Genomic DNA, 25,103 nt, shown 5'->3' with positions numbered 1-25,103 from the left:
CCAATCCACTTGTTTGCAATCCTAGTGAGCAAGCTCAGTGAGTTGTGCACTTGCTTCTATCCCAGCTGCAAACACTTAACCACTCCCCTAATTAGTGAACTGAAAGCAAAAAAAAAACGCTGTTTAAAAAGTGAAAGAAAGGCAAAAGGGTTTTTTCATAACAAAGTAGAAAAGATCATGAAAATACAGAAAGAAGGAACACTTTGCATACGTTCATACTTGTGCATTGTGGGAATGCACCAAAAATCCTGCACAGAAATGAGCTGCCCTTTTTCTCGCATTTACTCAAAAGGTGGATTTACCCACTCAGCCATGGCCAGAGCTGCTTGTGTGTCCTGCCAACAAGGAGGTCCATATTAGATACAGAACCCCCGTCTCAACCAGCTGTGAATTTATTGGCAAGTTTTTAGGTCTAGCCAAGTCCTAATTCTTGTGGGGGACTCCTGCGTGGCTCAGTGGGTAGATGCGCCGGCTGTGCCAATGCCGAGCCAGTGCAGCTGTGAGTTCGAATCCCAGCAGCGGCAGGCTTGGATCAACGTGACTGGCCTGGAGGCTGCAACAGGAATGGTGCAAGTGCATTGGCCCCTGGGGGGGGGTGCACAACAGAAGGGAAAGCTGTCTAGGGTCGATCCAAGGAGAAGAGAAAAGTGGGGTTGCTCAAAAGAGGGCCACTAGAACCCCATGTAAAAAAAGAAAGGGGGGATTATGTTGGCAGTGGACCCTGTTCATCCAGGCTACTCGTGCACTTTTGCTATTTACAACTCCTGTACCCCTTCCCTGTTGCACTGCTTCTCTTCTTCATCCTCCCCACGGTATACTATACCCCTGTCCCCCCAAGCAATGCACACCCATATCCCCAATCACCTTCTTAATACAGCAGTCCATGTCCCTCCCCTTCCCTCCATCTCTAGCTTAGCATGGCCAACATGGGATTTGAACTCACAACCTCACACTTGCAAGCAGGGCACATTAGCCCACCAAGCCACAGCCAGAGGCACTTGTGAGTCCTGCCAAAAAGGAGGCCTATATTAGCTATAGAACCCAGGTTTCGACCAGCTGTGGGTTTACTAGTGCTTGTTTTCTATGTCTATTGGCTCGCATTGTGCTATTGTGAGTTTGTGCAGCCGTGACTTTGGTTCCCAGGTGTGGCATGCTTAGACAGAAGCAATGTTTGCTTGTCGATGTATGGGTGTCAAGTTCTGGCAGGGTTTTTTTCTTTTTTTCAAGTTCTCCTGTGTTTTAACTGCACTTATTCCAATCCACTTGTTTGCAATCCTAGTGAGCAAGCTCAGTGAGTTGTGCACTTGCTTCTATCCCAGCTGCAAACACTTAACCACTCCCCTAATTAGTGAACTGAAAGCAAAAAAAAAACGCTGTTTAAAAAGTGAAAGAAAGGCAAAAGGGTTTTTTCATAACAAAGTAGAAAAGATCATGAAAATACAGAAAGAAGGAACACTTTGCATACGTTCATACTTGTGCATTGTGGGAATGCACCAAAAATCCTGCACAGAAATGAGCTGCCCTTTTTCTCGCATTTACTCAAAAGGTGGATTTACCCACTCAGCCATGGCCAGAGCTGCTTGTGTGTCCTGCCAACAAGGAGGTCCATATTAGATACAGAACCCCCGTCTCAACCAGCTGTGAATTTATTGGCAAGTTTTTAGGTCTAGCCAAGTCCTAATTCTTGTGGGGGACTCCTGCGTGGCTCAGTGGGTAGATGCGCCGGCTGTGCCAATGCCGAGCCAGTGCAGCTGTGAGTTCGAATCCCAGCAGCGGCAGGCTTGGATCAACGTGACTGGCCTGGAGGCTGCAACAGGAATGGTGCAAGTGCATTGGCCCCTGGGGGGGGGTGCACAACAGAAGGGAAAGCTGTCTAGGGTCGATCCAAGGAGAAGAGAAAAGTGGGGTTGCTCAAAAGAGGGCCACTAGAACCCCATGTAAAAAAAGAAAGGGGGGATTATGTTGGCAGTGGACCCTGTTCATCCAGGCTACTCGTGCACTTTTGCTATTTACAACTCCTGTACCCCTTCCCTGTTGCACTGCTTCTCTTCTTCATCCTCCCCACGGTATACTATACCCCTGTCCCCCCAAGCAATGCACACCCATATCCCCAATCACCTTCTTAATACAGCAGTCCATGTCCCTCCCCTTCCCTCCATCTCTAGCTTAGCATGGCCAACATGGGATTTGAACTCACAACCTCACACTTGCAAGCAGGGCACATTAGCCCACCAAGCCACAGCCAGAGGCACTTGTGAGTCCTGCCAAAAAGGAGGCCTATATTAGCTATAGAACCCAGGTTTCGACCAGCTGTGGGTTTACTAGTGCTTGTTTTCTATGTCTATTGGCTCGCATTGTGCTATTGTGAGTTTGTGCAGCCGTGACTTTGGTTCCCAGGTGTGGCATGCTTAGACAGAAGCAATGTTTGCTTGTCGATGTATGGGTGTCAAGTTCTGGCAGGGTTTTTTTCTTTTTTTCAAGTTCTCCTGTGTTTTAACTGCACTTATTCCAATCCACTTGTTTGCAATCCTAGTGAGCAAGCTCAGTGAGTTGTGCACTTGCTTCTATCCCAGCTGCAAACACTTAACCACTCCCCTAATTAGTGAACTGAAAGCAAAAAAAAAACGCTGTTTAAAAAGTGAAAGAAAGGCAAAAGGGTTTTTTCATAACAAAGTAGAAAAGATCATGAAAATACAGAAAGAAGGAACACTTTGCATACGTTCATACTTGTGCATTGTGGGAATGCACCAAAAATCCTGCACAGAAATGAGCTGCCCTTTTTCTCGCATTTACTCAAAAGGTGGATTTACCCACTCAGCCATGGCCAGAGCTGCTTGTGTGTCCTGCCAACAAGGAGGTCCATATTAGATACAGAACCCCCGTCTCAACCAGCTGTGAATTTATTGGCAAGTTTTTAGGTCTAGCCAAGTCCTAATTCTTGTGGGGGACTCCTGCGTGGCTCAGTGGGTAGATGCGCCGGCTGTGCCAATGCCGAGCCAGTGCAGCTGTGAGTTCGAATCCCAGCAGCGGCAGGCTTGGATCAACGTGACTGGCCTGGAGGCTGCAACAGGAATGGTGCAAGTGCATTGGCCCCTGGGGGGGGGTGCACAACAGAAGGGAAAGCTGTCTAGGGTCGATCCAAGGAGAAGAGAAAAAGTGGGGTTGCTCAAAAGAGGGCCACTAGAACCCCATGTAAAAAAAGAAAGGGGGGATTATGTTGGCAGTGGACCCTGTTCATCCAGGCTACTCGTGCACTTTTGCTATTTACAACTCCTGTACCCCTTCCCTGTTGCACTGCTTCTCTTCTTCATCCTCCCCACAGTATACTATACCCCTGTCCCCCCAAGCAATGCACACCCATATCCCCAATCACCTTCTTAATACAGCAGTCCATGTCCCTCCCCTTCCCTCCATCTCTAGCTTAGCATGGCCAACATGGGATTTGAACTCACAACCTCACACTTGCAAGCAGGGCACATTAGCCCACCAAGCCACAGCCAGAGGCACTTGTGAGTCCTGCCAAAAAGGAGGCCTATATTAGCTATAGAACCCAGGTTTCGACCAGCTGTGGGTTTACTAGTGCTTGTTTTCTATGTCTATTGGCTCGCATTGTGCTATTGTGAGTTTGTGCAGCCGTGACTTTGGTTCCCAGGTGTGGCATGCTTAGACAGAAGCAATGTTTGCTTGTCGATGTATGGGTGTCAAGTTCTGGCAGGGTTTTTTTCTTTTTTTCAAGTTCTCCTGTGTTTTAACTGCACTTATTCCAATCCACTTGTTTGCAATCCTAGTGAGCAAGCTCAGTGAGTTGTGCACTTGCTTCTATCCCAGCTGCAAACACTTAACCACTCCCCTAATTAGTGAACTGAAAGCAAAAAAAAAACGCTGTTTAAAAAGTGAAAGAAAGGCAAAAGGGTTTTTTCATAACAAAGTAGAAAAGATCATGAAAATACAGAAAGAAGGAACACTTTGCATACGTTCATACTTGTGCATTGTGGGAATGCACCAAAAATCCTGCACAGAAATGAGCTGCCCTTTTTCTCGCATTTACTCAAAAGGTGGATTTACCCACTCAGCCATGGCCAGAGCTGCTTGTGTGTCCTGCCAACAAGGAGGTCCATATTAGATACAGAACCCCCGTCTCAACCAGCTGTGAATTTATTGGCAAGTTTTTAGGTCTAGCCAAGTCCTAATTCTTGTGGGGGACTCCTGCGTGGCTCAGTGGGTAGATGCGCCGGCTGTGCCAATGCCGAGCCAGTGCAGCTGTGAGTTCGAATCCCAGCAGCGGCAGGCTTGGATCAACGTGACTGGCCTGGAGGCTGCAACAGGAATGGTGCAAGTGCATTGGCCCCTGGGGGGGGGTGCACAACAGAAGGGAAAGCTGTCTAGGGTCGATCCAAGGAGAAGAGAAAAGTGGGGTTGCTCAAAAGAGGGCCACTAGAACCCCATGTAAAAAAAGAAAGGGGGGATTATGTTGGCAGTGGACCCTGTTCATCCAGGCTACTCGTGCACTTTTGCTATTTACAACTCCTGTACCCCTTCCCTGTTGCACTGCTTCTCTTCTTCATCCTCCCCACGGTATACTATACCCCTGTCCCCCCAAGCAATGCACACCCATATCCCCAATCACCTTCTTAATACAGCAGTCCATGTCCCTCCCCTTCCCTCCATCTCTAGCTTAGCATGGCCAACATGGGATTTGAACTCACAACCTCACACTTGCAAGCAGGGCACATTAGCCCACCAAGCCACAGCCAGAGGCACTTGTGAGTCCTGCCAAAAAGGAGGCCTATATTAGCTATAGAACCCAGGTTTCGACCAGCTGTGGGTTTACTAGTGCTTGTTTTCTATGTCTATTGGCTCGCATTGTGCTATTGTGAGTTTGTGCAGCCGTGACTTTGGTTCCCAGGTGTGGCATGCTTAGACAGAAGCAATGTTTGCTTGTCGATGTATGGGTGTCAAGTTCTGGCAGGGTTTTTTTCTTTTTTTCAAGTTCTCCTGTGTTTTAACTGCACTTATTCCAATCCACTTGTTTGCAATCCTAGTGAGCAAGCTCAGTGAGTTGTGCACTTGCTTCTATCCCAGCTGCAAACACTTAACCACTCCCCTAATTAGTGAACTGAAAGCAAAAAAAAAACGCTGTTTAAAAAGTGAAAGAAAGGCAAAAGGGTTTTTTCATAACAAAGTAGAAAAGATCATGAAAATACAGAAAGAAGGAACACTTTGCATACGTTCATACTTGTGCATTGTGGGAATGCACCAAAAATCCTGCACAGAAATGAGCTGCCCTTTTTCTCGCATTTACTCAAAAGGTGGATTTACCCACTCAGCCATGGCCAGAGCTGCTTGTGTGTCCTGCCAACAAGGAGGTCCATATTAGATACAGAACCCCCGTCTCAACCAGCTGTGAATTTATTGGCAAGTTTTTAGGTCTAGCCAAGTCCTAATTCTTGTGGGGGACTCCTGCGTGGCTCAGTGGGTAGATGCGCCGGCTGTGCCAATGCCGAGCCAGTGCAGCTGTGAGTTCGAATCCCAGCAGCGGCAGGCTTGGATCAACGTGACTGGCCTGGAGGCTGCAACAGGAATGGTGCAAGTGCATTGGCCCCTGGGGGGGGTGCACAACAGAAGGGAAAGCTGTCTAGGGTCGATCCAAGGAGAAGAGAAAAGTGGGGTTGCTCAAAAGAGGGCCACTAGAACCCCATGTAAAAAAAGAAAGGGGGGATTATGTTGGCAGTGGACCCTGTTCATCCAGGCTACTCGTGCACTTTTGCTATTTACAACTCCTGTACCCCTTCCCTGTTGCACTGCTTCTCTTCTTCATCCTCCCCACGGTATACTATACCCCTGTCCCCCCAAGCAATGCACACCCATATCCCCAATCACCTTCTTAATACAGCAGTCCATGTCCCTCCCCTTCCCTCCATCTCTAGCTTAGCATGGCCAACATGGGATTTGAACTCACAACCTCACACTTGCAAGCAGGGCACATTAGCCCACCAAGCCACAGCCAGAGGCACTTGTGAGTCCTGCCAAAAAGGAGGCCTATATTAGCTATAGAACCCAGGTTTCGACCAGCTGTGGGTTTACTAGTGCTTGTTTTCTATGTCTATTGGCTCGCATTGTGCTATTGTGAGTTTGTGCAGCCGTGACTTTGGTTCCCAGGTGTGGCATGCTTAGACAGAAGCAATGTTTGCTTGTCGATGTATGGGTGTCAAGTTCTGGCAGGGTTTTTTTCTTTTTTTCAAGTTCTCCTGTGTTTTAACTGCACTTATTCCAATCCACTTGTTTGCAATCCTAGTGAGCAAGCTCAGTGAGTTGTGCACTTGCTTCTATCCCAGCTGCAAACACTTAACCACTCCCCTAATTAGTGAACTGAAAGCAAAAAAAAAACGCTGTTTAAAAAGTGAAAGAAAGGCAAAAGGGTTTTTTCATAACAAAGTAGAAAAGATCATGAAAATACAGAAAGAAGGAACACTTTGCATACGTTCATACTTGTGCATTGTGGGAATGCACCAAAAATCCTGCACAGAAATGAGCTGCCCTTTTTCTCGCATTTACTCAAAAGGTGGATTTACCCACTCAGCCATGGCCAGAGCTGCTTGTGTGTCCTGCCAACAAGGAGGTCCATATTAGATACAGAACCCCCGTCTCAACCAGCTGTGAATTTATTGGCAAGTTTTTAGGTCTAGCCAAGTCCTAATTCTTGTGGGGGACTCCTGCGTGGCTCAGTGGGTAGATGCGCCGGCTGTGCCAATGCCGAGCCAGTGCAGCTGTGAGTTCGAATCCCAGCAGCGGCAGGCTTGGATCAACGTGACTGGCCTGGAGGCTGCAACAGGAATGGTGCAAGTGCATTGGCCCCTGGGGGGGGGTGCACAACAGAAGGGAAAGCTGTCTAGGGTCGATCCAAGGAGAAGAGAAAAGTGGGGTTGCTCAAAAGAGGGCCACTAGAACCCCATGTAAAAAAAGAAAGGGGGGATTATGTTGGCAGTGGACCCTGTTCATCCAGGCTACTCGTGCACTTTTGCTATTTACAACTCCTGTACCCCTTCCCTGTTGCACTGCTTCTCTTCTTCATCCTCCCCACGGTATACTATACCCCTGTCCCCCCAAGCAATGCACACCCATATCCCCAATCACCTTCTTAATACAGCAGTCCATGTCCCTCCCCTTCCCTCCATCTCTAGCTTAGCATGGCCAACATGGGATTTGAACTCACAACCTCACACTTGCAAGCAGGGCACATTAGCCCACCAAGCCACAGCCAGAGGCACTTGTGAGTCCTGCCAAAAAGGAGGCCTATATTAGCTATAGAACCCAGGTTTCGACCAGCTGTGGGTTTACTAGTGCTTGTTTTCTATGTCTATTGGCTCGCATTGTGCTATTGTGAGTTTGTGCAGCCGTGACTTTGGTTCCCAGGTGTGGCATGCTTAGACAGAAGCAATGTTTGCTTGTCGATGTATGGGTGTCAAGTTCTGGCAGGGTTTTTTTCTTTTTTTCAAGTTCTCCTGTGTTTTAACTGCACTTATTCCAATCCACTTGTTTGCAATCCTAGTGAGCAAGCTCAGTGAGTTGTGCACTTGCTTCTATCCCAGCTGCAAACACTTAACCACTCCCCTAATTAGTGAACTGAAAGCAAAAAAAAAACGCTGTTTAAAAAGTGAAAGAAAGGCAAAAGGGTTTTTTCATAACAAAGTAGAAAAGATCATGAAAATACAGAAAGAAGGAACACTTTGCATACGTTCATACTTGTGCATTGTGGGAATGCACCAAAAATCCTGCACAGAAATGAGCTGCCCTTTTTCTCGCATTTACTCAAAAGGTGGATTTACCCACTCAGCCATGGCCAGAGCTGCTTGTGTGTCCTGCCAACAAGGAGGTCCATATTAGATACAGAACCCCCGTCTCAACCAGCTGTGAATTTATTGGCAAGTTTTTAGGTCTAGCCAAGTCCTAATTCTTGTGGGGGGACTCCTGCGTGGCTCAGTGGGTAGATGCGCCGGCTGTGCCAATGCCGAGCCAGTGCAGCTGTGAGTTCGAATCCCAGCAGCGGCAGGCTTGGATCAACGTGACTGGCCTGGAGGCTGCAACAGGAATGGTGCAAGTGCATTGGCCCCTGGGGGGGGGTGCACAACAGAAGGGAAAGCTGTCTAGGGTCGATCCAAGGAGAAGAGAAAAGTGGGGTTGCTCAAAAGAGGGCCACTAGAACCCCATGTAAAAAAAGAAAGGGGGGATTATGTTGGCAGTGGACCCTGTTCATCCAGGCTACTCGTGCACTTTTGCTATTTACAACTCCTGTACCCCTTCCCTGTTGCACTGCTTCTCTTCTTCATCCTCCCCACGGTATACTATACCCCTGTCCCCCCAAGCAATGCACACCCATATCCCCAATCACCTTCTTAATACAGCAGTCCATGTCCCTCCCCTTCCCTCCATCTCTAGCTTAGCATGGCCAACATGGGATTTGAACTCACAACCTCACACTTGCAAGCAGGGCACATTAGCCCACCAAGCCACAGCCAGAGGCACTTGTGAGTCCTGCCAAAAAGGAGGCCTATATTAGCTATAGAACCCAGGTTTCGACCAGCTGTGGGTTTACTAGTGCTTGTTTTCTATGTCTATTGGCTCGCATTGTGCTATTGTGAGTTTGTGCAGCCGTGACTTTGGTTCCCAGGTGTGGCATGCTTAGACAGAAGCAATGTTTGCTTGTCGATGTATGGGTGTCAAGTTCTGGCAGGGTTTTTTTCTTTTTTTCAAGTTCTCCTGTGTTTTAACTGCACTTATTCCAATCCACTTGTTTGCAATCCTAGTGAGGCAAGCTCAGTGAGTTGTGCACTTGCTTCTATCCCAGCTGCAAACACTTAACCACTCCCCTAATTAGTGAACTGAAAGCAAAAAAAAAACGCTGTTTAAAAAGTGAAAGAAAGGCAAAAGGGTTTTTTCATAACAAAGTAGAAAAGATCATGAAAATACAGAAAGAAGGAACACTTTGCATACGTTCATACTTGTGCATTGTGGGAATGCACCAAAAATCCTGCACAGAAATGAGCTGCCCTTTTTCTCGCATTTACTCAAAAGGTGGATTTACCCACTCAGCCATGGCCAGAGCTGCTTGTGTGTCCTGCCAACAAGGAGGTCCATATTAGATACAGAACCCCCGTCTCAACCAGCTGTGAATTTATTGGCAAGTTTTTAGGTCTAGCCAAGTCCTAATTCTTGTGGGGGACTCCTGCGTGGCTCAGTGGGTAGATGCGCCGGCTGTGCCAATGCCGAGCCAGTGCAGCTGTGAGTTCGAATCCCAGCAGCGGCAGGCTTGGATCAACGTGACTGGCCTGGAGGCTGCAACAGGAATGGTGCAAGTGCATTGGCCCCTGGGGGGGGGTGCACAACAGAAGGGAAAGCTGTCTAGGGTCGATCCAAGGAGAAGAGAAAAGTGGGGTTGCTCAAAAGAGGGCCACTAGAACCCCATGTAAAAAAAGAAAGGGGGGATTATGTTGGCAGTGGACCCTGTTCATCCAGGCTACTCGTGCACTTTTGCTATTTACAACTCCTGTACCCCTTCCCTGTTGCACTGCTTCTCTTCTTCATCCTCCCCACGGTATACTATACCCCTGTCCCCCCAAGCAATGCACACCCATATCCCCAATCACCTTCTTAATACAGCAGTCCATGTCCCTCCCCTTCCCTCCATCTCTAGCTTAGCATGGCCAACATGGGATTTGAACTCACAACCTCACACTTGCAAGCAGGGCACATTAGCCCACCAAGCCACAGCCAGAGGCACTTGTGAGTCCTGCCAAAAAGGAGGCCTATATTAGCTATAGAACCCAGGTTTCGACCAGCTGTGGGTTTACTAGTGCTTGTTTTCTATGTCTATTGGCTCGCATTGTGCTATTGTGAGTTTGTGCAGCCGTGACTTTGGTTCCCAGGTGTGGCATGCTTAGACAGAAGCAATGTTTGCTTGTCGATGTATGGGTGTCAAGTTCTGGCAGGGTTTTTTTCTTTTTTTCAAGTTCTCCTGTGTTTTAACTGCACTTATTCCAATCCACTTGTTTGCAATCCTAGTGAGCAAGCTCAGTGAGTTGTGCACTTGCTTCTATCCCAGCTGCAAACACTTAACCACTCCCCTAATTAGTGAACTGAAAGCAAAAAAAAAACGCTGTTTAAAAAGTGAAAGAAAGGCAAAAGGGTTTTTTCATAACAAAGTAGAAAAGATCATGAAAATACAGAAAGAAGGAACACTTTGCATACGTTCATACTTGTGCATTGTGGGAATGCACCAAAAATCCTGCACAGAAATGAGCTGCCCTTTTTCTCGCATTTACTCAAAAGGTGGATTTACCCACTCAGCCATGGCCAGAGCTGCTTGTGTGTCCTGCCAACAAGGAGGTCCATATTAGATACAGAACCCCCGTCTCAACCAGCTGTGAATTTATTGGCAAGTTTTTAGGTCTAGCCAAGTCCTAATTCTTGTGGGGGACTCCTGCGTGGCTCAGTGGGTAGATGCGCCGGCTGTGCCAATGCCGAGCCAGTGCAGCTGTGAGTTCGAATCCCAGCAGCGGCAGGCTTGGATCAACGTGACTGGCCTGGAGGCTGCAACAGGAATGGTGCAAGTGCATTGGCCCCTGGGCGGGGGTGCACAACAGAAGGGAAAGCTGTCTAGGGTCGATCCAAGGAGAAGAGAAAAGTGGGGTTGCTCAAAAGAGGGCCACTAGAACCCCATGTAAAAAAAGAAAGGGGGGATTATGTTGGCAGTGGACCCTGTTCATCCAGGCTACTCGTGCACTTTTGCTATTTACAACTCCTGTACCCCTTCCCTGTTGCACTGCTTCTCTTCTTCATCCTCCCCACGGTATACTATACCCCTGTCCCCCCAAGCAATGCACACCCATATCCCCAATCACCTTCTTAATACAGCAGTCCATGTCCCTCCCCTTCCCTCCATCTCTAGCTTAGCATGGCCAACATGGGATTTGAACTCACAACCTCACACTTGCAAGCAGGGCACATTAGCCCACCAAGCCACAGCCAGAGGCACTTGTGAGTCCTGCCAAAAAGGAGGCCTATATTAGCTATAGAACCCAGGTTTCGACCAGCTGTGGGTTTACTAGTGCTTGTTTTCTATGTCTATTGGCTCGCATTGTGCTATTGTGAGTTTGTGCAGCCGTGACTTTGGTTCCCAGGTGTGGCATGCTTAGACAGAAGCAATGTTTGCTTGTCGATGTATGGGTGTCAAGTTCTGGCAGGGTTTTTTTCTTTTTTTCAAGTTCTCCTGTGTTTTAACTGCACTTATTCCAATCCACTTGTTTGCAATCCTAGTGAGCAAGCTCAGTGAGTTGTGCACTTGCTTCTATCCCAGCTGCAAACACTTAACCACTCCCCTAATTAGTGAACTGAAAGCAAAAAAAAAACGCTGTTTAAAAAGTGAAAGAAAGGCAAAAGGGTTTTTTCATAACAAAGTAGAAAAGATCATGAAAATACAGAAAGAAGGAACACTTTGCATACGTTCATACTTGTGCATTGTGGGAATGCACCAAAAATCCTGCACAGAAATGAGCTGCCCTTTTTCTCGCATTTACTCAAAAGGTGGATTTACCCACTCAGCCATGGCCAGAGCTGCTTGTGTGTCCTGCCAACAAGGAGGTCCATATTAGATACAGAACCCCCGTCTCAACCAGCTGTGAATTTATTGGCAAGTTTTTAGGTCTAGCCAAGTCCTAATTCTTGTGGGGGACTCCTGCGTGGCTCAGTGGGTAGATGCGCCGGCTGTGCCAATGCCGAGCCAGTGCAGCTGTGAGTTCGAATCCCAGCAGCGGCAGGCTTGGATCAACGTGACTGGCCTGGAGGCTGCAACAGGAATGGTGCAAGTGCATTGGCCCCTGGGGGGGGGTGCACAACAGAAGGGAAAGCTGTCTAGGGTCGATCCAAGGAGAAGAGAAAAGTGGGGTTGCTCAAAAGAGGGCCACTAGAACCCCATGTAAAAAAAGAAAGGGGGGATTATGTTGGCAGTGGACCCTGTTCATCCAGGCTACTCGTGCACTTTTGCTATTTACAACTCCTGTACCCCTTCCCTGTTGCACTGCTTCTCTTCTTCATCCTCCCCACGGTATACTATACCCCTGTCCCCCCAAGCAATGCACACCCATATCCCCAATCACCTTCTTAATACAGCAGTCCATGTCCCTCCCCTTCCCTCCATCTCTAGCTTAGCATGGCCAACATGGGATTTGAACTCACAACCTCACACTTGCAAGCAGGGCACATTAGCCCACCAAGCCACAGCCAGAGGCACTTGTGAGTCCTGCCAAAAAGGAGGCCTATATTAGCTATAGAACCCAGGTTTCGACCAGCTGTGGGTTTACTAGTGCTTGTTTTCTATGTCTATTGGCTCGCATTGTGCTATTGTGAGTTTGTGCAGCCGTGACTTTGGTTCCCAGGTGTGGCATGCTTAGACAGAAGCAATGTTTGCTTGTCGATGTATGGGTGTCAAGTTCTGGCAGGGTTTTTTTCTTTTTTTCAAGTTCTCCTGTGTTTTAACTGCACTTATTCCAATCCACTTGTTTGCAATCCTAGTGAGCAAGCTCAGTGAGTTGTGCACTTGCTTCTATCCCAGCTGCAAACACTTAACCACTCCCCTAATTAGTGAACTGAAAGCAAAAAAAAAACGCTGTTTAAAAAGTGAAAGAAAGGCAAAAGGGTTTTTTCATAACAAAGTAGAAAAGATCATGAAAATACAGAAAGAAGGAACACTTTGCATACGTTCATACTTGTGCATTGTGGGAATGCACCAAAAATCCTGCACAGAAATGAGCTGCCCTTTTTCTCGCATTTACTCAAAAGGTGGATTTACCCACTCAGCCATGGCCAGAGCTGCTTGTGTGTCCTGCCAACAAGGAGGTCCATATTAGATACAGAACCCCCGTCTCAACCAGCTGTGAATTTATTGGCAAGTTTTTAGGTCTAGCCAAGTCCTAATTCTTGTGGGGGACTCCTGCGTGGCTCAGTGGGTAGATGCGCCGGCTGTGCCAATGCCGAGCCAGTGCAGCTGTGAGTTCGAATCCCAGCAGCGGCAGGCTTGGATCAACGTGACTGGCCTGGAGGCTGCAACAGGAATGGTGCAAGTGCATTGGCCCCTGGGGGGGGGTGCACAACAGAAGGGAAAGCTGTCTAGGGTCGATCCAAGGAGAAGAGAAAAGTGGGGTTGCTCAAAAGAGGGCCACTAGAACCCCATGTAAAAAAAGAAAGGGGGGATTATGTTGGCAGTGGACCCTGTTCATCCAGGCTACTCGTGCACTTTTGCTATTTACAACTCCTGTACCCCTTCCCTGTTGCACTGCTTCTCTTCTTCATCCTCCCCACGGTATACTATACCCCTGTCCCCCCAAGCAATGCACACCCATATCCCCAATCACCTTCTTAATACAGCAGTCCATGTCCCTCCCCTTCCCTCCATCTCTAGCTTAGCATGGCCAACATGGGATTTGAACTCACAACCTCACACTTGCAAGCAGGGCACATTAGCCCACCAAGCCACAGCCAGAGGCACTTGTGAGTCCTGCCAAAAAGGAGGCCTATATTAGCTATAGAACCCAGGTTTCGACCAGCTGTGGGTTTACTAGTGCTTGTTTTCTATGTCTATTGGCTCGCATTGTGCTATTGTGAGTTTGTGCAGCCGTGACTTTGGTTCCCAGGTGTGGCATGCTTAGACAGAAGCAATGTTTGCTTGTCGATGTATGGGTGTCAAGTTCTGGCAGGGTTTTTTTCTTTTTTTCAAGTTCTCCTGTGTTTTAACTGCACTTATTCCAATCCACTTGTTTGCAATCCTAGTGAGCAAGCTCAGTGAGTTGTGCACTTGCTTCTATCCCAGCTGCAAACACTTAACCACTCCCCTAATTAGTGAACTGAAAGCAAAAAAAAAACGCTGTTTAAAAAGTGAAAGAAAGGCAAAAGGGTTTTTTCATAACAAAGTAGAAAAGATCATGAAAATACAGAAAGAAGGAACACTTTGCATACGTTCATACTTGTGCATTGTGGGAATGCACCAAAAATCCTGCACAGAAATGAGCTGCCCTTTTTCTCGCATTTACTCAAAAGGTGGATTTACCCACTCAGCCATGGCCAGAGCTGCTTGTGTGTCCTGCCAACAAGGAGGTCCATATTAGATACAGAACCCCCGTCTCAACCAGCTGTGAATTTATTGGCAAGTTTTTAGGTCTAGCCAAGTCCTAATTCTTGTGGGGGACTCCTGCGTGGCTCAGTGGGTAGATGCGCCGGCTGTGCCAATGCCGAGCCAGTGCAGCTGTGAGTTCGAATCCCAGCAGCGGCAGGCTTGGATCAACGTGACTGGCCTGGAGGCTGCAACAGGAATGGTGCAAGTGCATTGGCCCCTGGGGGGGGGGTGCACAACAGAAGGGAAAGCTGTCTAGGGTCGATCCAAGGAGAAGAGAAAAGTGGGGTTGCTCAAAAGAGGGCCACTAGAACCCCATGTAAAAAAAGAAAGGGGGGATTATGTTGGCAGTGGACCCTGTTCATCCAGGCTACTCGTGCACTTTTGCTATTTACAACTCCTGTACCCCTTCCCTGTTGCACTGCTTCTCTTCTTCATCCTCCCCACGGTATACTATACCCCTGTCCCCCCAAGCAATGCACACCCATATCCCCAATCACCTTCTTAATACAGCAGTCCATGTCCCTCCCCTTCCCTCCATCTCTAGCTTAGCATGGCCAACATGGGATTTGAACTCACAACCTCACACTTGCAAGCAGGGCACATTAGCCCACCAAGCCACAGCCAGAGGCACTTGTGAGTCCTGCCAAAAAGGAGGCCTATATTAGCTATAGAACCCAGGTTTCGACCAGCTGTGGGTTTACTAGTGCTTGTTTTCTATGTCTATTGGCTCGCATTGTGCTATTGTGAGTTTGTGCAGCCGTGACTTTGGTTCCCAGGTGTGGCATGCTTAGACAGAAGCAATGTTTGCTTGTCGATGTATGGGTGTCAAGTTCTGGCAGGGTTTTTTTCTTTTTTTCAAGTTCTCCTGTGTTTTAACTGCACTTATTCCAATCCACTTGTTTGCAATCCTAGTGAGCAAGCTCAGTGAGTTGTGCACTTGCTTCTATCCCAGCTGCAAACACTTAACCACTCCCCTAATTAGTGAACTGAAAGCAAAAAAAAAACGCTGTTTAAAAAGTGAAAGAAAGGCAAAAGGGTTTTTTCATAACAAAGTAGAAAAGATCATGAAAATACAGAAAGAAGGAACACTTTGCATACGTTCATACTTGTGCATTGTGGGAATGCACCAAAAATCCTGCACAGAAATGAGCTGCCCTTTTTCTCGCATTTACTCAAAAGGTGGATTTACCCACTCAGCCATGGCCAGAGCTGCTTGTGTGTCCTGCCAACAAGGAGGTCCATATTAGATACAGAACCCCCGTCTCAACCAGCTGTGAATTTATTGGCAAGTTTTTAGGTCTAGCCAAGTCCTAATTCTTGTGGGGGACTCCTGCGTGGCTCAGTGGGTAGATGCGCCGGCTGTGCCAATGCCGAGCCAGTGCAGCTGTGAGTTCGAATCCCAGCAGCGGCAGGCTTGGATCAACGTGACTGGCCTGGAGGCTGCAACAGGAATGGTGCAAGTGCATTGGCCCCTGGGGGGGGGTGCACAACAGAAGGGAAAGCTGTCTAGGGTCGATCCAAGGAGAAGAGAAAAGTGGGGTTGCTCAAAAGAGGGCCACTAGAACCCCATGTAAAAAAAGAAAGGGGGGATTATGTTGGCAGTGGACCCTGTTCATCCAGGCTACTCGTGCACTTTTGCTATTTACAACTCCTGTACCCCTTCCCTGTTGCACTGCTTCTCTTCTTCATCCTCCCCACGGTATACTATACCCCTGTCCCCCCAAGCAATGCACACCCATATCCCCAATCACCTTCTTAATACAGCAGTCCATGTCCCTCCCCTTCCCTCCATCTCTAGCTTAGCATGGCCAACATGGGATTTGAACTCACAACCTCACACTTGCAAGCAGGGCACATTAGCCCACCAAGCCACAGCCAGAGGCACTTGTGAGTCCTGCCAAAAAGGAGGCCTATATTAGCTATAGAACCCAGGTTTCGACCAGCTGTGGGTTTACTAGTGCTTGTTTTCTATGTCTATTGGCTCGCATTGTGCTATTGTGAGTTTGTGCAGCCGTGACTTTGGTTCCCAGGTGTGGCATGCTTAGACAGAAGCAATGTTTGCTTGTCGATGTATGGGTGTCAAGTTCTGGCAGGGTTTTTTTCTTTTTTTCAAGTTCTCCTGTGTTTTAACTGCACTTATTCCAATCCACTTGTTTGCAATCCTAGTGAGCAAGCTCAGTGAGTTGTGCACTTGCTTCTATCCCAGCTGCAAACACTTAACCACTCCCCTAATTAGTGAACTGAAAGCAAAAAAAAAACGCTGTTTAAAAAGTGAAAGAAAGGCAAAAGGGTTTTTTCATAACAAAGTAGAAAAGATCATGAAAATACAGAAAGAAGGAACACTTTGCATACGTTCATACTTGTGCATTGTGGGAATGCACCAAAAATCCTGCACAGAAATGAGCTGCCCTTTTTCTCGCATTTACTCAAAAGGTGGATTTACCCACTCAGCCATGGCCAGAGCTGCTTGTGTGTCCTGCCAACAAGGAGGTCCATATTAGATACAGAACCCCCGTCTCAACCAGCTGTGAATTTATTGGCAAGTTTTTAGGTCTAGCCAAGTCCTAATTCTTGTGGGGGACTCCTGCGTGGCTCAGTGGGTAGATGCGCCGGCTGTGCCAATGCCGAGCCAGTGCAGCTGTGAGTTCGAATCCCAGCAGCGGCAGGCTTGGATCAACGTGACTGGCCTGGAGGCTGCAACAGGAATGGTGCAAGTGCATTGGCCCCTGGGGGGGGGTGCACAACAGAAGGGAAAGCTGTCTAGGGTCGATCCAAGGAGAAGAGAAAAGTGGGGTTGCTCAAAAGAGGGCCACTAGAACCCCATGTAAAAAAAGAAAGGGGGGATTATGTTGGCAGTGGACCCTGTTCATCCAGGCTACTCGTGCACTTTTGCTATTTACAACTCCTGTACCCCTTCCCTGTTGCACTGCTTCTCTTCTTCATCCTCCCCACGGTATACTATACCCCTGTCCCCCCAAGCAATGCACACCCATATCCCCAATCACCTTCTTAATACAGCAGTCCATGTCCCTCCCCTTCCCTCCATCTCTAGCTTAGCATGGCCAACATGGGATTTGAACTCACAACCTCACACTTGCAAGCAGGGCACATTAGCCCACCAAGCCACAGCCAGAGGCACTTGTGAGTCCTGCCAAAAAGGAGGCCTATATTAGCTATAGAACCCAGGTTTCGACCAGCTGTGGGTTTACTAGTGCTTGTTTTCTATGTCTATTGGCTCGCATTGTGCTATTGTGAGTTTGTGCAGCCGTGACTTTGGTTCCCAGGTGTGGCATGCTTAGACAGAAGCAATGTTTGCTTGTCGATGTATGGGTGTCAAGTTCTGGCAGGGTTTTTTTCTTTTTTTCAAGTTCTCCTGTGTTTTAACTGCACTTATTCCAATCCACTTGTTTGCAATCCTAGTGAGCAAGCTCAGTGAGTTGTGCACTTGCTTCTATCCCAGCTGCAAACACTTAACCACTCCCCTAATTAGTGAACTGAAAGCAAAAAAAAAACGCTGTTTAAAAAGTGAAAGAAAGGCAAAAGGGTTTTTTCATAACAAAGTAGAAAAGATCATGAAAATACAGAAAGAAGGAACACTTTGCATACGTTCATACTTGTGCATTGTGGGAATGCACCAAAAATCCTGCACAGAAATGAGCTGCCCTTTTTCTCGCATTTACTCAAAAGGTGGATTTACCCACTCAGCCATGGCCAGAGCTGCTTGTGTGTCCTGCCAACAAGGAGGTCCATATTAGATACAGAACCCCCGTCTCAACCAGCTGTGAATTTATTGGCAAGTTTTTAGGTCTAGCCAAGTCCTAATTCTTGTGGGGGACTCCTGCGTGGCTCAGTGGGTAGATGCGCCGGCTGTGCCAATGCCGAGCCAGTGCAGCTGTGAGTTCGAATCCCAGCAGCGGCAGGCTTGGATCAACGTGACTGGCCTGGAGGCTGCAACAGGAATGGTGCAAGTGCATTGGCCCCTGGGGGGGGGTGCACAACAGAAGGGAAAGCTGTCTAGGGTCGATCCAAGGAGAAGAGAAAAGTGGGGTTGCTCAAAAGAGGGCCACTAGAACCCCATGTAAAAAAAGAAAGGGGGGATTATGTTGGCAGTGGACCCTGTTCATCCAGGCTACTCGTGCACTTTTGCTATTTACAACTCCTGTACCCCTTCCCTGTTGCACTGCTTCTCTTCTTCATCCTCCCCACGGTATACTATACCCCTGTCCCCCCAAGCAATGCACACCCATATCCCCAATCACCTTCTTAATACAGCAGTCCATGTCCCTCCCCTTCCCTCCATCTCTAGCTTAGCATGGCCAACATGGGATTTGAACTCACAACCTCACACTTGCAAGCAGGGCACATTAGCCCACCAAGCCACAGCCAGAGGCACTTGTGAGTCCTGCCAAAAAGGAGGCCTATATTAGCTATAGAACCCAGGTTTCGACCAGCTGTGGGTTTACTAGTGCTTGTTTTCTATGTCTATTGGCTCGCATTGTGCTATTGTGAGTTTGTGCAGCCGTGACTTTGGTTCCCAGGTGTGGCATGCTTAGACAGAAGCAATGTTTGCTTGTCGATGTATGGGTGTCAAGTTCTGGCAGGGTTTTTTTCTTTTTTTCAAGTTCTCCTGTGTTTTAACTGCACTTATTCCAATCCACTTGTTTGCAATCCTAGTGAGCAAGCTCAGTGAGTTGTGCACTTGCTTCTATCCCAGCTGCAAACACTTAACCACTCCCCTAATTAGTGAACTGAAAGCAAAAAAAAAACGCTGTTTAAAAAGTGAAAGAAAGGCAAAAGGGTTTTTTCATAACAAAGTAGAAAAGATCATGAAAATACAGAAAGAAGGAACACTTTGCATACGTTCATACTTGTGCATTGTGGGAATGCACCAAAAATCCTGCACAGAAATGAGCTGCCCTTTTTCTCGCATTTACTCAAAAGGTGGATTTACCCACTCAGCCATGGCCAGAGCTGCTTGTGTGTCCTGCCAACAAGGAGGTCCATATTAGATACAGAACCCCCGTCTCAACCAGCTGTGAATTTATTGGCAAGTTTTTAGGTCTAGCCAAGTCCTAATTCTTGTGGGGGACTCCTGCGTGGCTCAGTGGGTAGATGCGCCGGCTGTGCCAATGCCGAGCCAGTGCAGCTGTGAGTTCGAATCCCAGCAGCGGCAGGCTTGGATCAACGTGACTGGCCTGGAGGCTGCAACAGGAATGGTGCAAGTGCATTGGCCCCTGGGGGGGGGTGCACAACAGAAGGGAAAGCTGTCTAGGGTCGATCCAAGGAGAAGAGAAAAGTGGGGTTGCTCAAAAGAGGGCCACTAGAACCCCATGTAAAAAAAGAAAGGGGGGATTATGTTGGCAGTGGACCCTGTTCATCCAGGCTACTCGTGCACTTTTGCTATTTACAACTCCTGTACCCCTTCCCTGTTGCACTGCTTCTCTTCTTCATCCTCCCCACGGTATACTATACCCCTGTCCCCCCAAGCAATGCACACCCATATCCCCAATCACCTTCTTAATACAGCAGTCCATGTCCCTCCCCTTCCCTCCATCTCTAGCTTAGCATGGCCAACATGGGATTTGAACTCACAACCTCACACTTGCAAGCAGGGCACATTAGCCCACCAAGCCACAGCCAGAGGCACTTGTGAGTCCTGCCAAAAAGGAGGCCTATATTAGCTATAGAACCCAGGTTTCGACCAGCTGTGGGTTTACTAGTGCTTGTTTTCTATGTCTATTGGCTCGCATTGTGCTATTGTGAGTTTGTGCAGCCGTGACTTTGGTTCCCAGGTGTGGCATGCTTAGACAGAAGCAATGTTTGCTTGTCGATGTATGGGTGTCAAGTTCTGGCAGGGTTTTTTTCTTTTTTTCAAGTTCTCCTGTGTTTTAACTGCACTTATTCCAATCCACTTGTTTGCAATCCTAGTGAGCAAGCTCAGTGAGTTGTGCACTTGCTTCTATCCCAGCTGCAAACACTTAACCACTCCCCTAATTAGTGAACTGAAAGCAAAAAAAAAACGCTGTTTAAAAAGTGAAAGAAAGGCAAAAGGGTTTTTTCATAACAAAGTAGAAAAGATCATGAAAATACAGAAAGAAGGAACACTTTGCATACGTTCATACTTGTGCATTGTGGGAATGCACCACAAATCCTGCACAGAAATGAGCTGCCCTTTTTCTCGCATTTACTCAAAAGGTGGATTTACCCACTCAGCCATGGCCAGAGCTGCTTGTGTGTCCTGCCAACAAGGAGGTCCATATTAGATACAGAACCCCCGTCTCAACCAGCTGTGAATTTATTGGCAAGTTTTTAGGTCTAGCCAAGTCCTAATTCTTGTGGGGGACTCCTGCGTGGCTCAGTGGGTAGATGCGCCGGCTGTGCCAATGCCGAGCCAGTGCAGCTGTGAGTTCGAATCCCAGCAGCGGCAGGCTTGGATCAACGTGACTGGCCTGGAGGCTGCAACAGGAATGGTGCAAGTGCATTGGCCCCTGGGGGGGGGTGCACAACAGAAGGGAAAGCTGTCTAGGGTCGATCCAAGGAGAAGAGAAAAGTGGGGTTGCTCAAAAGAGTGCCACTAGAACCCCATGTAAAAAAAGAAAGGGGGGATTATGTTGGCAGTGGACCCTGTTCATCCAGGCTACTCGTGCACTTTTGCTATTTACAACTCCTGTACCCCTTCCCTGTTGCACTGCTTCTCTTCTTCATCCTCCCCACGGTATACTATACCCCTGTCCCCCCAAGCAATGCACACCCATATCCCCAATCACCTTCTTAATACAGCAGTCCATGTCCCTCCCCTTCCCTCCATCTCTAGCTTAGCATGGCCAACATGGGATTTGAACTCACAACCTCACACTTGCAAGCAGGGCACATTAGCCCACCAAGCCACAGCCAGAGGCACTTGTGAGTCCTGCCAAAAAGGAGGCCTATATTAGCTATAGAACCCAGGTTTCGACCAGCTGTGGGTTTACTAGTGCTTGTTTTCTATGTCTATTGGCTCGCATTGTGCTATTGTGAGTTTGTGCAGCCGTGACTTTGGTTCCCAGGTGTGGCATGCTTAGACAGAAGCAATGTTTGCTTGTCGATGTATGGGTGTCAAGTTCTGGCAGGGTTTTTTTCTTTTTTTCAAGTTCTCCTGTGTTTTAACTGCACTTATTCCAATCCACTTGTTTGCAATCCTAGTGAGCAAGCTCAGTGAGTTGTGCACTTGCTTCTATCCCAGCTGCAAACACTTAACCACTCCCCTATTTAGTGAACTGAAAGCAAAAAAAAAACGCTGTTTAAAAAGTGAAAGAAAGGCAAAAGGGTTTTTTCATAACAAAGTAGAAAAGATCATGAAAATACAGAAAGAAGGAACACTTTGCATACGTTCATACTTGTGCATTGTGGGAATGCACCAAAAATCCTGCACAGAAATGAGCTGCCCTTTTTCTCGCATTTACTCAAAAGGTGGATTTACCCACTCAGCCATGGCCAGAGCTGCTTGTGTGTCCTGCCAACAAGGAGGTCCATATTAGATACAGAACCCCCGTCTCAACCAGCTGTGAATTTATTGGCAAGTTTTTAGGTCTAGCCAAGTCCTAATTCTTGTGGGGGACTCCTGCGTGGCTCAGTGGGTAGATGCGCCGGCTGTGCCAATGCCGAGCCAGTGCAGCTGTGAGTTCGAATCCCAGCAGCGGCAGGCTTGGATCAACGTGACTGGCCTGGAGGCTGCAACAGGAATGGTGCAAGTGCATTGGCCCCTGGGGGGGGGGTGCACAACAGAAGGGAAAGCTGTCTAGGGTCGATCCAAGGAGAAGAGAAAAGTGGGGTTGCTCAAAAGAGGGCCACTAGAACCCCATGTAAAAAAAGAAAGGGGGGATTATGTTGGCAGTGGACCCTGTTCATCCAGGCTACTCGTGCACTTTTGCTATTTACAACTCCTGTACCCCTTCCCTGTTGCACTGCTTCTCTTCTTCATCCTCCCCACGGTATACTATACCCCTGTCCCCCCAAGCAATGCACACCCATATCCCCAATCACCTTCTTAATACAGCAGTCCATGTCCCTCCCCTTCCCTCCATCTCTAGCTTAGCATGGCCAACATGGGATTTGAACTCACAACCTCACACTTGCAAGCAGGGCACATTAGCCCACCAAGCCACAGCCAGAGGCACTTGTGAGTCCTGCCAAAAAGGAGGCCTATATTAGCTATAGAACCCAGGTTTCGACCAGCTGTGGGTTTACTAGTGCTTGTTTTCTATGTCTATTGGCTCGCATTGTGCTATTGTGAGTTTGTGCAGCCGTGACTTTGGTTCCCAGGTGTGGCATGCTTAGACAGAAGCAATGTTTGCTTGTCGATGTATGGGTGTCAAGTTCTGGCAGGGTTTTTTTCTTTTTTTCAAGTTCTCCTGTGTTTTAACTGCACTTATTCCAATCCACTTGTTTGCAATCCTAGTGAGCAAGCTCAGTGAGTTGTGCACTTGCTTCTATCCCAGCTGCAAACACTTAACCACTCCCCTAATTAGTGAACTGAAAGCAAAAAAAAAACGCTGTTTAAAAAGTGAAAGAAAGGCAAAAGGGTTTTTTCATAACAAAGTAGAAAAGATCATGAAAATACAGAAAGAAGGAACACTTTGCATACGTTCATACTTGTGCATTGTGGGAATGCACCAAAAATCCTGCACAGAAATGAGCTGCCCTTTTTCTCGCATTTACTCAAAAGGTGGATTTACCCACTCAGCCATGGCCAGAGCTGCTTGTGTGTCCTGCCAACAAGGAGGTCCATATTAGATACAGAACCCCCGTCTCAACCAGCTGTGAATTTATTGGCAAGTTTTTAGGTCTAGCCAAGTCCTAATTCTTGTGGGGGACTCCTGCGTGGCTCAGTGGGTAGATGCGCCGGCTGTGCCAATGCCGAGCCAGTGCAGCTGTGAGTTCGAATCCCAGCAGCGGCAGGCTTGGATCAACGTGACTGGCCTGGAGGCTGCAACAGGAATGGTGCAAGTGCATTGGCCCCTGGGGGGGGGTGCACAACAGAAGGGAAAGCTGTCTAGGGTCGATCCAAGGAGAAGAGAAAAGTGGGGTTGCTCAAAAGAGGGCCACTAGAACCCCATGTAAAAAAAGAAAGGGGGGATTATGTTGGCAGTGGACCCTGTTCATCCAGGCTACTCGTGCACTTTTGCTATTTACAACTCCTGTACCCCTTCCCTGTTGCACTGCTTCTCTTCTTCATCCTCCCCACGGTATACTATACCCCTGTCCCCCCAAGCAATGCACACCCATATCCCCAATCACCTTCTTAATACAGCAGTCCATGTCCCTCCCCTTCCCTCCATCTCTAGCTTAGCATGGCCAACATGGGATTTGAACTCACAACCTCACACTTGCAAGCAGGGCACATTAGCCCACCAAGCCACAGCCAGAGGCACTTGTGAGTCCTGCCAAAAAGGAGGCCTATATTAGCTATAGAACCCAGGTTTCGACCAGCTGTGGGTTTACTAGTGCTTGTTTTCTATGTCTATTGGCTCGCATTGTGCTATTGTGAGTTTGTGCAGCCGTGACTTTGGTTCCCAGGTGTGGCATGCTTAGACAGAAGCAATGTTTGCTTGTCGATGTATGGGTGTCAAGTTCTGGCAGGGTTTTTTTCTTTTTTTCAAGTTCTCCTGTGTTTTAACTGCACTTATTCCAATCCACTTGTTTGCAATCCTAGTGAGCAAGCTCAGTGAGTTGTGCACTTGCTTCTATCCCAGCTGCAAACACTTAACCACTCCCCTAATTAGTGAACTGAAAGCAAAAAAAAAACGCTGTTTAAAAAGTGAAAGAAAGGCAAAAGGGTTTTTTCATAACAAAGTAGAAAAGATCATGAAAATACAGAAAGAAGGAACACTTTGCATACGTTCATACTTGTGCATTGTGGGAATGCACCAAAAATCCTGCACAGAAATGAGCTGCCCTTTTTCTCGCATTTACTCAAAAGGTGGATTTACTCACTCAGCCATGGCCAGAGCTGCTTGTGTGTCCTGCCAACAAGGAGGTCCATATTAGATACAGAACCCCCGTCTCAACCAGCTGTGAATTTATTGGCAAGTTTTTAGGTCTAGCCAAGTCCTAATTCTTGTGGGGGACTCCTGCGTGGCTCAGTGGGTAGATGCGCCGGCTGTGCCAATGCCGAGCCAGTGCAGCTGTGAGTTCGAATCCCAGCAGCGGCAGGCTTGGATCAACGTGACTGGCCTGGAGGCTGCAACAGGAATGGTGCAAGTGCATTGGCCCCTGGGGGGGGGTGCACAACAGAAGGGAAAGCTGTCTAGGGTCGATCCAAGGAGAAGAGAAAAGTGGGGTTGCTCAAAAGAGGGCCACTAGAACCCCATGTAAAAAAAGAAAGGGGGGATTATGTTGGCAGTGGACCCTGTTCATCCAGGCTACTCGTGCACTTTTGCTATTTACAACTCCTGTACCCCTTCCCTGTTGCACTGCTTCTCTTCTTCATCCTCCCCACGGTATACTATACCCCTGTCCCCCCAAGCAATGCACACCCATATCCCCAATCACCTTCTTAATACAGCAGTCCATGTCCCTCCCCTTCCCTCCATCTCTAGCTTAGCATGGCCAACATGGGATTTGAACTCACAACCTCACACTTGCAAGCAGGGCACATTAGCCCACCAAGCCACAGCCAGAGGCACTTGTGAGTCCTGCCAAAAAGGAGGCCTATATTAGCTATAGAACCCAGGTTTCGACCAGCTGTGGGTTTACTAGTGCTTGTTTTCTATGTCTATTGGCTCGCATTGTGCTATTGTGAGTTTGTGCAGCCGTGACTTTGGTTCCCAGGTGTGGCATGCTTAGACAGAAGCAATGTTTGCTTGTCGATGTATGGGTGTCAAGTTCTGGCAGGGTTTTTTTCTTTTTTTCAAGTTCTCCTGTGTTTTAACTGCACTTATTCCAATCCACTTGTTTGCAA

Source organism: Lithobates pipiens, unplaced genomic scaffold, assembly GCF_037356315.1.
Source record: "Lithobates pipiens isolate NorthernLeopardFrog02 unplaced genomic scaffold, aLitPip1_a1.2 Scaffold_18, whole genome shotgun sequence".
Classification (NCBI taxonomy): domain Eukaryota; kingdom Metazoa; phylum Chordata; class Amphibia; order Anura; family Ranidae; genus Lithobates; species Lithobates pipiens.
This window is presented reverse-complemented; position numbering follows the sequence as displayed.